This window comes from Nymphalis io, chromosome Z, assembly GCF_905147045.1.
Source record: "Nymphalis io chromosome Z, ilAglIoxx1.1, whole genome shotgun sequence".
Lineage (NCBI taxonomy): Eukaryota > Metazoa > Arthropoda > Insecta > Lepidoptera > Nymphalidae > Nymphalis > Nymphalis io.
In genome coordinates this window covers 8,463,449-8,475,959 of record NC_065918.1, presented here as the reverse complement: position 1 = coordinate 8,475,959, position 12,511 = coordinate 8,463,449, and positions in this window count along the sequence as shown.

The following is a 12,511-nucleotide window of genomic DNA, read 5'->3' as shown; positions in this document are numbered from 1 at the left end:
TTAATAGTCACTCTAGTATGGTTAGTCTGAGGTATTTCACCCTATAAGATCTCAATCAAACACCAATCAATTACGCGTAGTAATCATGCTAATTAATACGGCATCGTATAAATAGATATAGACATATTTTGAATGAAGGCTGCACTGCAATAAATGATTATATGGAATCCTTGAGTGCTTTACGTATTTAATGTGTCGCCCATTGTGCTCAACACAAAAATCTATCATCACTTAGAAGTAGAGATGATTTTCGTCAAATATTTTTTTGTGCATGATGATGTGCGTGTATGTATAAGGAATAACCTAACTCTGTAAGTTTGTATTGTTTATTGTAACTGTGAACTTGTAAATTAGTGTGTGAATTCAATTGATAGAATAAAAAACAATACTTCTATAATATATAAGTATAGTTTACGATACTTATAAAATATATTTTTTTATCTATATTATGATTGTTGTCTGTTGTTTGTTGGATTTTTAACTCAATGGAGTATAAACCCTAACTCTATGTCCACCATTTGATTGAACAATAACATTTTGTTTGTTCTCGTATAACCCAGATAATTAATTAACATGATTTATGGTCAATTAAACAAGGTTATATTTGTACGATGATAACACCGTTTAAGTCTATATTTAAATTGAAAATAATTATACATAAGTACATGTTTGTACGGTCTACAAAAAAGGGCGTGTTGTCTACGTGAAATAGAAGTTAATACGCCATAGATAAGCAGTCAGCTGTGAACTGAGAATGAAATATAATATAACGCAAAATGTCGATTTACAGTTTACATATAACGCTCAAAAATAAAATATTACTTACAATATATTAACGCTTAATATTATATGACAAATAAACGTAAATGTTTCTATGGTAATGTTGTCTGTATCTTTATATATGACGCTCACTGTACTTTATTTCATACTATTAAAATAATTCAATTTTTCTTTATAATTTAAGAGGCTCAGGTTCGTCGATGGAGTATGGACAGTCGCTGGACTTCGAGAAGGAGCGCATCCTTCTAGTAGTCAGAACAACGACTACTCGATGGGCAAATAATACGCTTCTAATCGTTCTTTGATTATTTCACCTATTAACAATAATTTAATTTCGAAATTATCACGCTATTTTGTTCTAATTTTTTTTCTCAATTTTCAAAGGTTTTACCATGAATAAATATCATAAATTAAGAACGTAGCTTTAGTATGATATCATTGTTTTAAAATAATATATATGTATGTTTTATAGTAGCTATGCCATTTTTCTCTATTCTGTTCATATATATGCATATTTTTATCCAGATGGTCAAAGCTTCAACCGGTTTACAAACACACGATATAGTCAATTTTATATTTGCCAATCAAGTTCACTTTTTCTATTTCATGGCCTTGTCCGCTTGTCATTGTGACGAAAATCCTTCAAAATCTGCCTTTGTTTCATTTTAATGTTTAGATATTTTTTATTTCAATTAAAATGTCTATCTAAAATACAACAGTTATAGTCTAGTGTGGAGAATATTGAACGGCAACGCAACATTTCGATTCCATGGCAACCATTTCTAGCTTTTCAAAGTTGTGTGATTATTAATTAGTATTTTTTCGCTGGCTTCAACAGTGAATGAAGTGATCGTGTGAAAATCTGCATGTCTGAGAATCCTCGAAGACGTGTGAAAGTTCATGCCATTGAAATAAGGTTTTTTCTTTGAGTATAATTTCTTATAGTAATATATTTAAGTACCGATGATCTACGACTAACATCCTGTCCTATTTTAATTTAATTTTAATTAGGTTGAAGTTTGTGAACACCTCAAAAACTTTTGTGTTATTTATTATAAGAAGCTAAAAGATGAATCTCCTAAACTATGCGTCCAAATAGCTTGCTGTATGCTGATTATCAAATTATTTGTAATAGTTGCATGGTATCGCAGACTTTCTTTCTTATAGAGACCAATTTTTTTGATGTTCATAGTAATCGTGTTCTTATGATGGGCCATTTAGTACCGCGCATGCGGCTATAGTAACACAGGAGAGTTCTTCTTCTTCTAGCTTCTTTAAAAATACCATTATTTCTAGGTGAAATCTTATTATTATTTAAATAAAATGCCTACGCTAGTTTTGGATAAAGTATCTTATTAATGATGAAACTGCTTCGTTGGTCTAGTGGCTTGATATAAATACCCCGCAATTGAACCCAGGACAGGTTCAATTCCCAGGTCGGGCCAATAAAAAGTTATTGGGTTTATCCATCAGAAAATTCTCAGTAGCAGACCAGAGTCTGGAAGTTGGAAGTGTGTACACTCCCGTGTCTTGGAAAGCACGTAGAGCCGTTGGTTCTGCACCTGAACTCTTTCCGGTCGTATCGGTTTGCCTTCCCATCGGATAGGACATGTTTACGCACACACTTGTGCAATATAATATTTCCTGCGCAGTTGGTTCACCTCGCTTGAGATTGGCCGCCGTGGCCGAAGTCGGTCTGGGAGACATTATTTATTATTAATGATGAAGTAATTATTAAAATCGATTCAGTAGTTACAAAGTTTATAGATTACAATCACACAAATCTTTGCTCTTTATAATATTAGTATACACAGTATCGCAAGCGTTCTTAAGGAAGCGTCCGGGACCGCGATTTTTTTCTTGAAAACGTTGACAAAAATTGCTGTATCTCAAGAAATATTCAACGAAGTGCTGAGATTACCCAGTGGAAAGAGCACGTGACTAGTAACAGAAGGTTACGGGTTCAAATAGAAGATGTCATAGTCCAGCTGCGGGACATATACCTACAGCATGGTTTTTCTTATCAATTTAATGATATACCATAATGAAATCATTCCAATTTTTATTTTTATTGAATTTATCGGAAACGGTAAAAACTAAAAATAAATATTATAATTATTATTTTTTTGGAAATAAGCACATAATGTAAAGTAGAAACAAAAATTTGCCTAAATTATTTGGCATTGTATGCAAAGTTACTTGATCGAATTGTATGAAGTAATTGTAATCGTTTTGTAGATGGCATTGCTTGGATTGTATGCTATTGTTTTTCATATTTGTCTCGACGGGCGGCGCGACACATCGGAATACATATTTGTCACATTATGTAACAAAAATGATTATTCAGAGAAAATATTTCTTTTCCTGTATTTGCATCTTGAGTATTTTAAATGCTTATAATAATTATCAAAATATCATATACTTTTTAATATAATATTATTATCAAAAAGAAAAAAATGAGACATATCAAAGTAATATCGTCAGTGTTAACAAATGTTTAAGAAATAAGAATAAGTTATTTCTAACCTCGATACTTGATGGTAACCGCTATCGCTTTATGGATCGATAAGATAATGTACCTGCTAAGTTTATATGTGTATATACATGTTCCTGGGTATTGATTACAGACTGTGACTGATTCTGACCTATAAAGTTGGTATTTACGAGTTTACGAGTAAACATAACTCGACGATTTAATATAATATTGGTACGAAAATCTTTGTACCAATGTTATATAACCATATAAAAAAAAAATCATTAAAAAATATGTATTTTCGTTATTGTGCCTTATGTATAAGAATGTTAAAAAATGGCAAGTAAAGTAAATGGCAAGTAAGTAAGTAATTTGAATATTGTTTTTGTTTATCATAGATTTCTGAAATTATTAGGAAAAAAGTATAACATTCTGAAATTATTAGGAAAAAAGTATAATATTAAATAAAAATACTTTTTTCCTTTTAAAAATATTTTACATTCGGCATACGCAAGGTTCGCCTTATAAGGTGTGCTGTTCAAGATGTAGTCTGAGTAATACGTTTATTACATTCGTAAACTTCATTTGCTTTTATCGTTGAAGGAGTGGAAAACAACAAGGTAGTGGTGTTTTTTGTATAAAACTGGATCCAACTAAAATTTGTGACTAATATTAAAATATAATGGATCATTACGAAAGTTATATTTAATTTATTTAGTTAAATATCATAGTTTAAAATAATGAATAATAATACCAGATTATAATAATTTATAAGAATGTCACATTTCATTAATATACCTATGTAGTAGATAAATTAAGTATAAAAATAATTTAATTCATTTACAAGCACTGATTATTATATATTTATGTATGTTATAGTTTCACCTTTTTTATTAAATTGACAAATTGTTTAATTTAAGTATTAAATCTCATAAAACAAATTTAACTTTACGAAATTAACATACTACTAACATCTCCTTAAATATTATCCGGTCGGAACGCCAATAGTTTACCTGATGTCAAACGAGTAGATATTACAATATGATATAGGCACCGCAACCGGTTTCCGAAGGCCTTGGTTTTTGTCAAAATAACGAACTTTTAAATTTAAACATTGTACAAGTTTTTTTTGTCGTTCAAATTTAAGTCTTCCCGCGAGTCAATGACTTGTAACAGCCGACTAGCGTCTCGACGCTGTTTCACGCGGGTACGATAAAGATTTTTCGACGGAATCATTTCTTTCAAACTACAGAAATCTAAAAGAACATTCTTCTTTTCTAAAAGAACAAGAAGATATAATAATCAATAATCGTTACAAATTAAAGTATCTCGCCACGTTTGTCTATATGTTTGTGTACCAATGGACGAAACGATTTTAGGGATATTCATTCTGTTTGTATAAATTCACAGATTGAATCATATAGAAAGTTTATAATTATTAGACATTTCATGCTTATTACTTAACGATACAATAATATTTGTAATTTAATTTAAATTTCTGACTTCTAAGTTATCTTGGTGCTCCGTAACCCCCCCGTATTATTAAAATAATACGCGTATTTAAATTATTCCTTTGACTCGGTATTAAATACATGTTTACGCTCTATAATAGTAGAACAATATGTGGCTTACTAATATTATATAAACCATTATCGTGTATTCCTTTCATTTCGGTCATTAATTCGGAGAAAAAGAAAACTTTTTAACATACTTTATTATTTAATTTTTTTTTTTTATAGAATAGGAAGGTGGACGAGCATATGGGCGGGCCACCTGATGGTAAGTGGTCACCAAACGACCTTAGACATTGGCATTGTAAGAAATGTCAACCATCGCTTATAACCAATGCGCCACCAACCTTGGGAACTAAGATTTTATGTCCCTTGTATTGTATTTGAAGGGTGAGTGAGCCAGTGTAATTACAGGCTTGAGCCTGTAATTACACTGGCTCACTCACCCTTCAAACCGGAAACAACAATATCAAGTATTGCTGTTTTGCGGTAGAATATCTGATGAGTGGGTGGTACCTACCCAGACGAGCTTGCACAAAGCCCTACCACCAGTAATTTAGATGTTACATAAAAAAAATAACGAAAAACATCACGCAACTGTTACTTATTTAGTCTCAATGTCATAAATTGGTTGTTTTGAAAAAATATTTTTGGATAAAGAGAGATATGTGTGTACATATAAATAAATAAATGCATATGTATGTATATATAAAACGTTCATTGCCATTAATTTATCAATATCAATGATATCTTGTCGTATTGACGCCACAATATCATCGGTAAAGAAAATGGGACAACTGTATATTAAAACAAGTTGACAAAACAGCGACACTGTTTTCAGAATTGTTCGAAATCACTATAGTATATAATTTTCTTTAGATAATAATATTACAGCTAAAGTCATTTTTTTTTTGGTTTTGTTTAATTCACGTTTCCTTTATTTTACTATAGTGTGATGACTTTAGATATCTAATATATCTAATAATGGTGGCTACTTTCGTATGAATTGAACATCATAGAAATACTAAGACACAGAATTTCATCCAAAACTTAATAAACTTAAACTGATTTAGCAGACAAAACAATCAGTAATAGTTTTATAAATTGGGTCAATGTATTTTTAACAAGTTATTGATATATACCTATGATACAAGCATTCAACCTGTTTGGACAGAATATTAAAAATGTTATATTTATTCTAATTAATTTCGGTAGTGTACAAACAGTCGGAATGAGCAATTTCCTCTTTTACTCAATTTTTTACTTGTTATATTTTTTTTTTAACCGAAAATTAAAAGGGAATACAAATCGGTCTGTAGTTTGCAAAGCATTTTACTAGTGATTTCGTATCGCCCTAGATTTGAGTTTATTACGAGTATATTAATACGTACCTTTTCATGAGCAGCTTAATCGTTAACCTCTTAATAGAGTATAGCGATAAAATATATACTTAATTTTTTTTATTCTACATTTGATTACGTATCCAATTACGGATGATATGGAATGTTTCGTACGTATAATTACAAAGCTGTGCAAAATACCTTATAGGCATTAATTGATAATTTAGGCTGCTAATGTAACTCACAATCCTTAATATTGTACAATTATTATTATTATAAATATATCATGATGACTTAAATAACATATAATACGTTGAGATAATCCAAGAATGTAAAATATTAATTGTAACTTAGTACATGTGAAATAAGCATTTTATCCGATGGTAGTTTTTAACCAATGAGATATACCAGCTAACAATATGTTGCATTTCACTCGTACCGTGCAACGTACAACATATTAATTATATTATTGTATATATGGTATTTTTTAACCCTTTATTTAAATATCTCGTAATATTTCTTAAACGAACAATTGGATTTGAAAAATTAATGTGTTATATAAATTGATATGATAAAGATTAATACTTTGTGATAATTAAATTAAACTACGATTGTGTTTTGTATACATAAACATGGTTACTGTGAGTTATCTAAAAAAGATTTGTATATGTTGCCCTTGACATTTCTTTGCACATTTTAGAGACCTACAAATCAGTAATACAAAGTTTTTACGTATCTGTTATAGTTTTTGCAGCGTTCGCTGATAGTTTTTTTTTTAGATTCCTTTCGCCTATTGAGCTATATCTTAAAAAGCAACATATTATAATACTATATTGTCTTTGTTTGTGATAAAACTATTAACTAAAGTAATGTAAAAATTCAATCTCAATCGAATTATTAGTTTGGGCGTAAAACCGAAAACAAATTACTGAAAAAATATTCTTTATTAATAATAATATGGCCCAAATTTTTCGTCTTATTTAATTCCTCGGTATACTAAGATAAAAATAACAGAATAGACTTCTATATAAGGTAAGCCGCAACGTCGAGTCGAGAACTACATTTTGTTGAAAGTTTCGCTTGTAACCTCAAATTGTTTAAAATCGATTTAAAGTTTGTAAACGCCGGTGAAATGTTTAACAGTTACGTATACGTCACTGAGCTTATTAAAAATATAGAAAATATAAATCAGGTTCATAATATATAATGATATATTATTCAGTATCTCACTTCGTTTTGCACAAAGTCCGCACACCACTCTAGTAGGATACCATCGTACAGATAACCTTCTACCACCGACTTGTCAATTATTTCCCCGACATACATCAATATATTGTATTATAAGGGTTCGTTTGAAGAGTGAGTGGACCAGTATCATTAAAGATAAAAGTGTTAAAATACCTTACATCGTACAGTTGGCGGCTCATTTACAGTATAAAAAAATGTCTATGAACGAAGGCAACCTCTTCCTAAACCATTTGCTCCTTTGCCTACCAAAATTAAATTAAAAAATTGAAAAGTACCTAAAGGTCATAATGCCATAGTGCAAATTAAACACAGATAAAATATTTATTCAGATCTGAAAAAATGACCTTTATCGACGCTAAGATCCTCGTGTTTCTGATTAGACCATCACAGCACTATGGTTAAAAGAAAATTCAAATGATCAACGGTATTGAATACTTCGTTAGTTCCATTTGTGCCATATACGTGCATTGCAATAGCAAGTAAACAAAATTAAATTGTTAGTTGATTTATAGCGCTTCAATGCATACTAATTCACTACAAATTTAATATCGTGTTTGAACTAAAAGCTTTGTTTACCATGATCGTATATCTGAACCTACATTGAAACAAAATTTACTTTTAGGACGGTAATTAGCTCGAACTGAGTGTTTGCTTTATTTAATTTAATGTTACTCTGTGGTGCTAGATGTCTACGAAATAGCAGGTGGTGATATCCTCTTGGCACGAGCTTAGTAAGACACACTCTGATTGAGTCTGCCGTTCGAGTGTCATAGTCAGCGGACACCTCTCCGCTCATATTATATATACTCCAACAATCGGGGTGTCACGTTAGTTTGTGTAAGTGATCTCTAGGCGCCCCTCGAAGAGACGGAGTGAATACCGCTGGTTTTTTTTTTGTAGGTATTCCGGCACAGTCGGTGCCTGTGATTACCACAAGCCCCCGTCCCCCGTTTCAATCGAGGGTATCGGGTATATGCGTTTTTCCAGCAAGGTCAAAAAGGTAGAACTTACTGTCTGCACCTGAAAAATTATATAAAAGGGTGCAAAGTTGTTAAAAATATGTATCCAGGTACATACGTTGCGGCGGTACACTTCATCTTTTATGGTGCGTTTTGGGATGTATCTGCTGGCTGTCTATCTACTGGTCTGGTATATTTTTATTTATAATGATACAAATACAAACATTTTTTCTTTATCGTAGCAAAAGGCTTATACTTCACTTACTTAATAACCTACTTCGACTCTTGAAGGCTCAACCGCACATCCCCCATGTCGATGTTACTCTCTTAGACTGGTAGTACTCTATAACTGGGTGGCACCTGTTGAAGAAATACACCATTATTTTTTTAGTAATTCAATGTTGTAGAAAGTTTCCATTAATAGAACAAAGAATGAGTATTTCACGTGGATATATTTTGGTCTTTATTGCTATGTCAAAGATATTTAATATGATATCGTATTACAGCTGCCCGATCTTTTTATAATGTTTCAGCTCGTGACTTGCTTCGGGCTGTTGTTAACTAAGTGGGTCTACTGAAGTTGCATTACTTTATGCTTACAATAATTGTATTCATAATATAACAAACTAAAGGTAAACTTATTATATCACTTTCACGCAATTAATGATAAAAATGATTAAAAGCGGTTAATAAATGTTTATATTACAATTGCTAGAAAATAGCACAAATAAAAATCTTATTTTACTCGAAAGTCTTTACGGATTTTGTTTAAAAAAACGTTTCTTAAATATATATTTGCAGGCTTTAAGGATTTACAATATTTTTTACGAAACATGATAAAAGTCACTGTTAAGAAAATTTCTTTAATCTGTTGTTTGTATTGTAAATTTCATTTAATCCAAAAGCTCGGTGCGCATGGTTATAATATTGTAGAATTATAGTTTTGTGATTAATATCTTGTATCGAGAATTCGAAATTTCATATACTCCTTGAAAATTTATCATGTTTTTGTTGACTAAAAATTTTTGTGTACGTTTTGTTAGGTACTTATAAAGGTTGCAGAGTCAGTTTGAAAACTAACAAGTTTAATAATCGTGAATAAATATGCAATACGGATGACCCTAAATAACAAATCTAACGAAGTGCCATCGCGCTAAATTGATAAATCGTCTTAGTCAGTAGATACCTAATTTTAGTGAACTTTACAATGACTTATAATAAATCCATAGGTTTGGCCTCATATTTTTTAGAATTTCTGAATACAGAGATAATGTTGAATACCTAACTGAAATATTTTTAGGAACTATGTGTTCATACATTACGGGTATGTTTATAAAATACAGATTTAAGAATTCTTTAAATTTTATAAAAAAATTATGAGGTGAAATTCATTTGTCAAACGAATTAACTTTTTTTCAGACATTCTTCTTTTCCTTGATAATTATTTACAAAATTTTTCATTCACAGTCAATGCGAACAAAAGAAACTATCGCTTTATTTAATTACACCAGACGATTTAATGAGCTTTCCGTCTTTGTTCGTGAATTTTCGACTGCAATCAACTAAATTTGTGACTCATGAAGTGTTAAATAATCGTTAATAAGTTTCAAAAACTCCTTCAACTTTTTTTTAGTCTAAATTTCAAATTATTAAAATTATTATTAATACATTTAAAACTTAATGAAAATAATTTGGCTTGTCTCGTATTAAAAGCCGCCTCATTATATCTAAACTAGTAAAACCAGTCGAATATTTGGCCTAGAAAATTTTAGAATATAATAAATATATTTAAAAGATCAAATTTTCATCAATTGACTCTAACAATAATTTAAGGAATTCATGTTTCTAAAATAAAAATACTTTTTTCTAAAATAAAAAAATAGTACAAATTAATAGAATAAATTCAAAAGTTTATTTGTCTTTTTGTTTGTTACGCTTTAACAGCTCACTACTCGGCCGATCATCATAAAATTTTGCATACACATTTTTGGGGGTACAAAAATGGACTTAGGGTACTCCTATTGCCTTCCGTCCCTCTCTTCTTCAAACGAAAAGATAATAATGCATGTAAACCTAATCAATTTTAGCCACAGATCAATTTTATAAATTTAAAATGAAATAATATTTTTATTTGATACGGTTATCCATCAATATCATAAAACAATCACCGTACCAAATTAAAAAATGTTTAGTAAAAATAATATTCTACCTTTTATCTGTAAGATTTAAGACAGGATTAATATTGAAAAGCAGACTCAAGGCAATTGAGAAATAATCTTATCTAAAATTTTATTAATCCCTGTTATCTTTAAAGACTCCTTGCGAACCTCCTGACTATATAAAATTTCATGGGAACTTGGTGTTTCTCTGAACTGAAATGTGTAGTATAATATAATAATAAATCAGTTATTATTAATCAAAAGGTATCTTGAAATATGAAATCGTAGACTGGAATCGGTGCAAAAGTTTTAATTTGTCGTCTGATGCAAATCTGTCCTGTGTTTATTCCACCAACCCCCTTAGAGCAGCTATGGAATAAGCTCCATACCTTCACCTGAAAAAAGGCTTTGGCCCAGCTGTGGGATATTTACAGGCTGTTACAAAATTAACAATTAGTATTAAATATATATTTTCAGACTACCCATTAAATTAATTAATGGGCCGTCTGTAAATAATTCACTAACTCTGACCGTAAACTTTGGAACTGTAAGAAATATCAATAATGTCATTCACCGTCAATATTAATATATTGTTAGAATAACTTATGAAAATATGATCTACCTAGAGCTAGACTGCGCCCTAAACCCTATCAAGGGCTATTCGCCAGCCCAGTTAAGATTGAATTGAAGACATGAAATGACTTTTGTCATTAAGACATTTTGAATTTCAAGCTAGTCGTGAAGTGTTTGCTGGTACATTTAACGGTTTTGTTACAGAAATCGATTTGCTTGTCAGTTTAACAAAATGTTGGGACTACATCGAACGGTTAGTTAATTATATGCGTATTTATTTGTGTGTTAGTTTACATAAAGTTAATCTAATCTTAAATGATATGTAATTACTCTGAAAATAATTGGACGACGTTTATAAATTACCGTATTTATTTGTTTCGTAAGTCATATATTTTGTCTTAGCTTAAAAACGTTTTTTGATTTGTCCAGGTGTGCTTGAAAGAATTGCATATCAAACAGGATAATCGAGCTAATATAAAGATTGAGTGGGAATGGAGGTGATAAAATGGTGCGTTGTCTGCGCATTCTTAATCTAAAATATAATACATTCTTCACATTTTTTGAGCCATCTTCAATTTTTATAAATGAGGTAACCGAGTGGCAAACATAAGCTTGGACGGTTAGAAGTTCGCACAAAGTGTGTCCCGTGCTTCAGAAAGCACGTAAAATCGCTGATCTTGCGCATAAAGTCAGGTCTTGTTAGAATGCCGCCCCGTCGGATTATGACAGTGAAGGAAAAGAGAGTGCACCAGGGTTTGCGCACACATTTGTACGCTAAAATATGTCCTGCGCAATTGGCTGATCTCTCATGAGATTGGCCACCATGGCCGAAATCGGTCAGGAGGACATCGTACATATAAATTAGCTAAAGTTGTGAAGATATTTCGTCAACTATGTCGGAAAACTTCGTGCATAGCTTTCATGACGTACGCTGCGTGAATTAAATTTGCACGAAAATAATGTTTGGCTGAATTACTCCTCGTCAATAGTATTTATCTATCTTTTTTTAGAGAGAGTAAGTTATCACTGTAACCATTTTATTGTTCAAAAAAAAGGAAAAAGAGAAATACTGCTTAGTTTAATTATCACAGAGTTTAAAATAAATAAAATTTTATTGTAAACGCTTCATGTAGATAAATATTGAATACGATATACTTTGCAATTCGAACTATTTATTTTTAAAATATGACGATGTATTTAAATAAACAAATGAAAAATACGCAGTGCGTTTCGTACGATCCCTCACCCTTAGCACTGTACGGGAGAATAGATCGGTTGGCGGATATTTATATCCAATAAAAAATAGAACGGGATAAAACTGAGGGCTAGTTTTCATAAAAAGAACAGTAACTGATATCCAGGACTATCATATTATTTTAGATTATAGTTATAGAACAGGCGCAGGCTTTATAGATTTTTTTTGATAGTGCTCAATGTAAACAAACGCAGCAATAACAGATACACAACA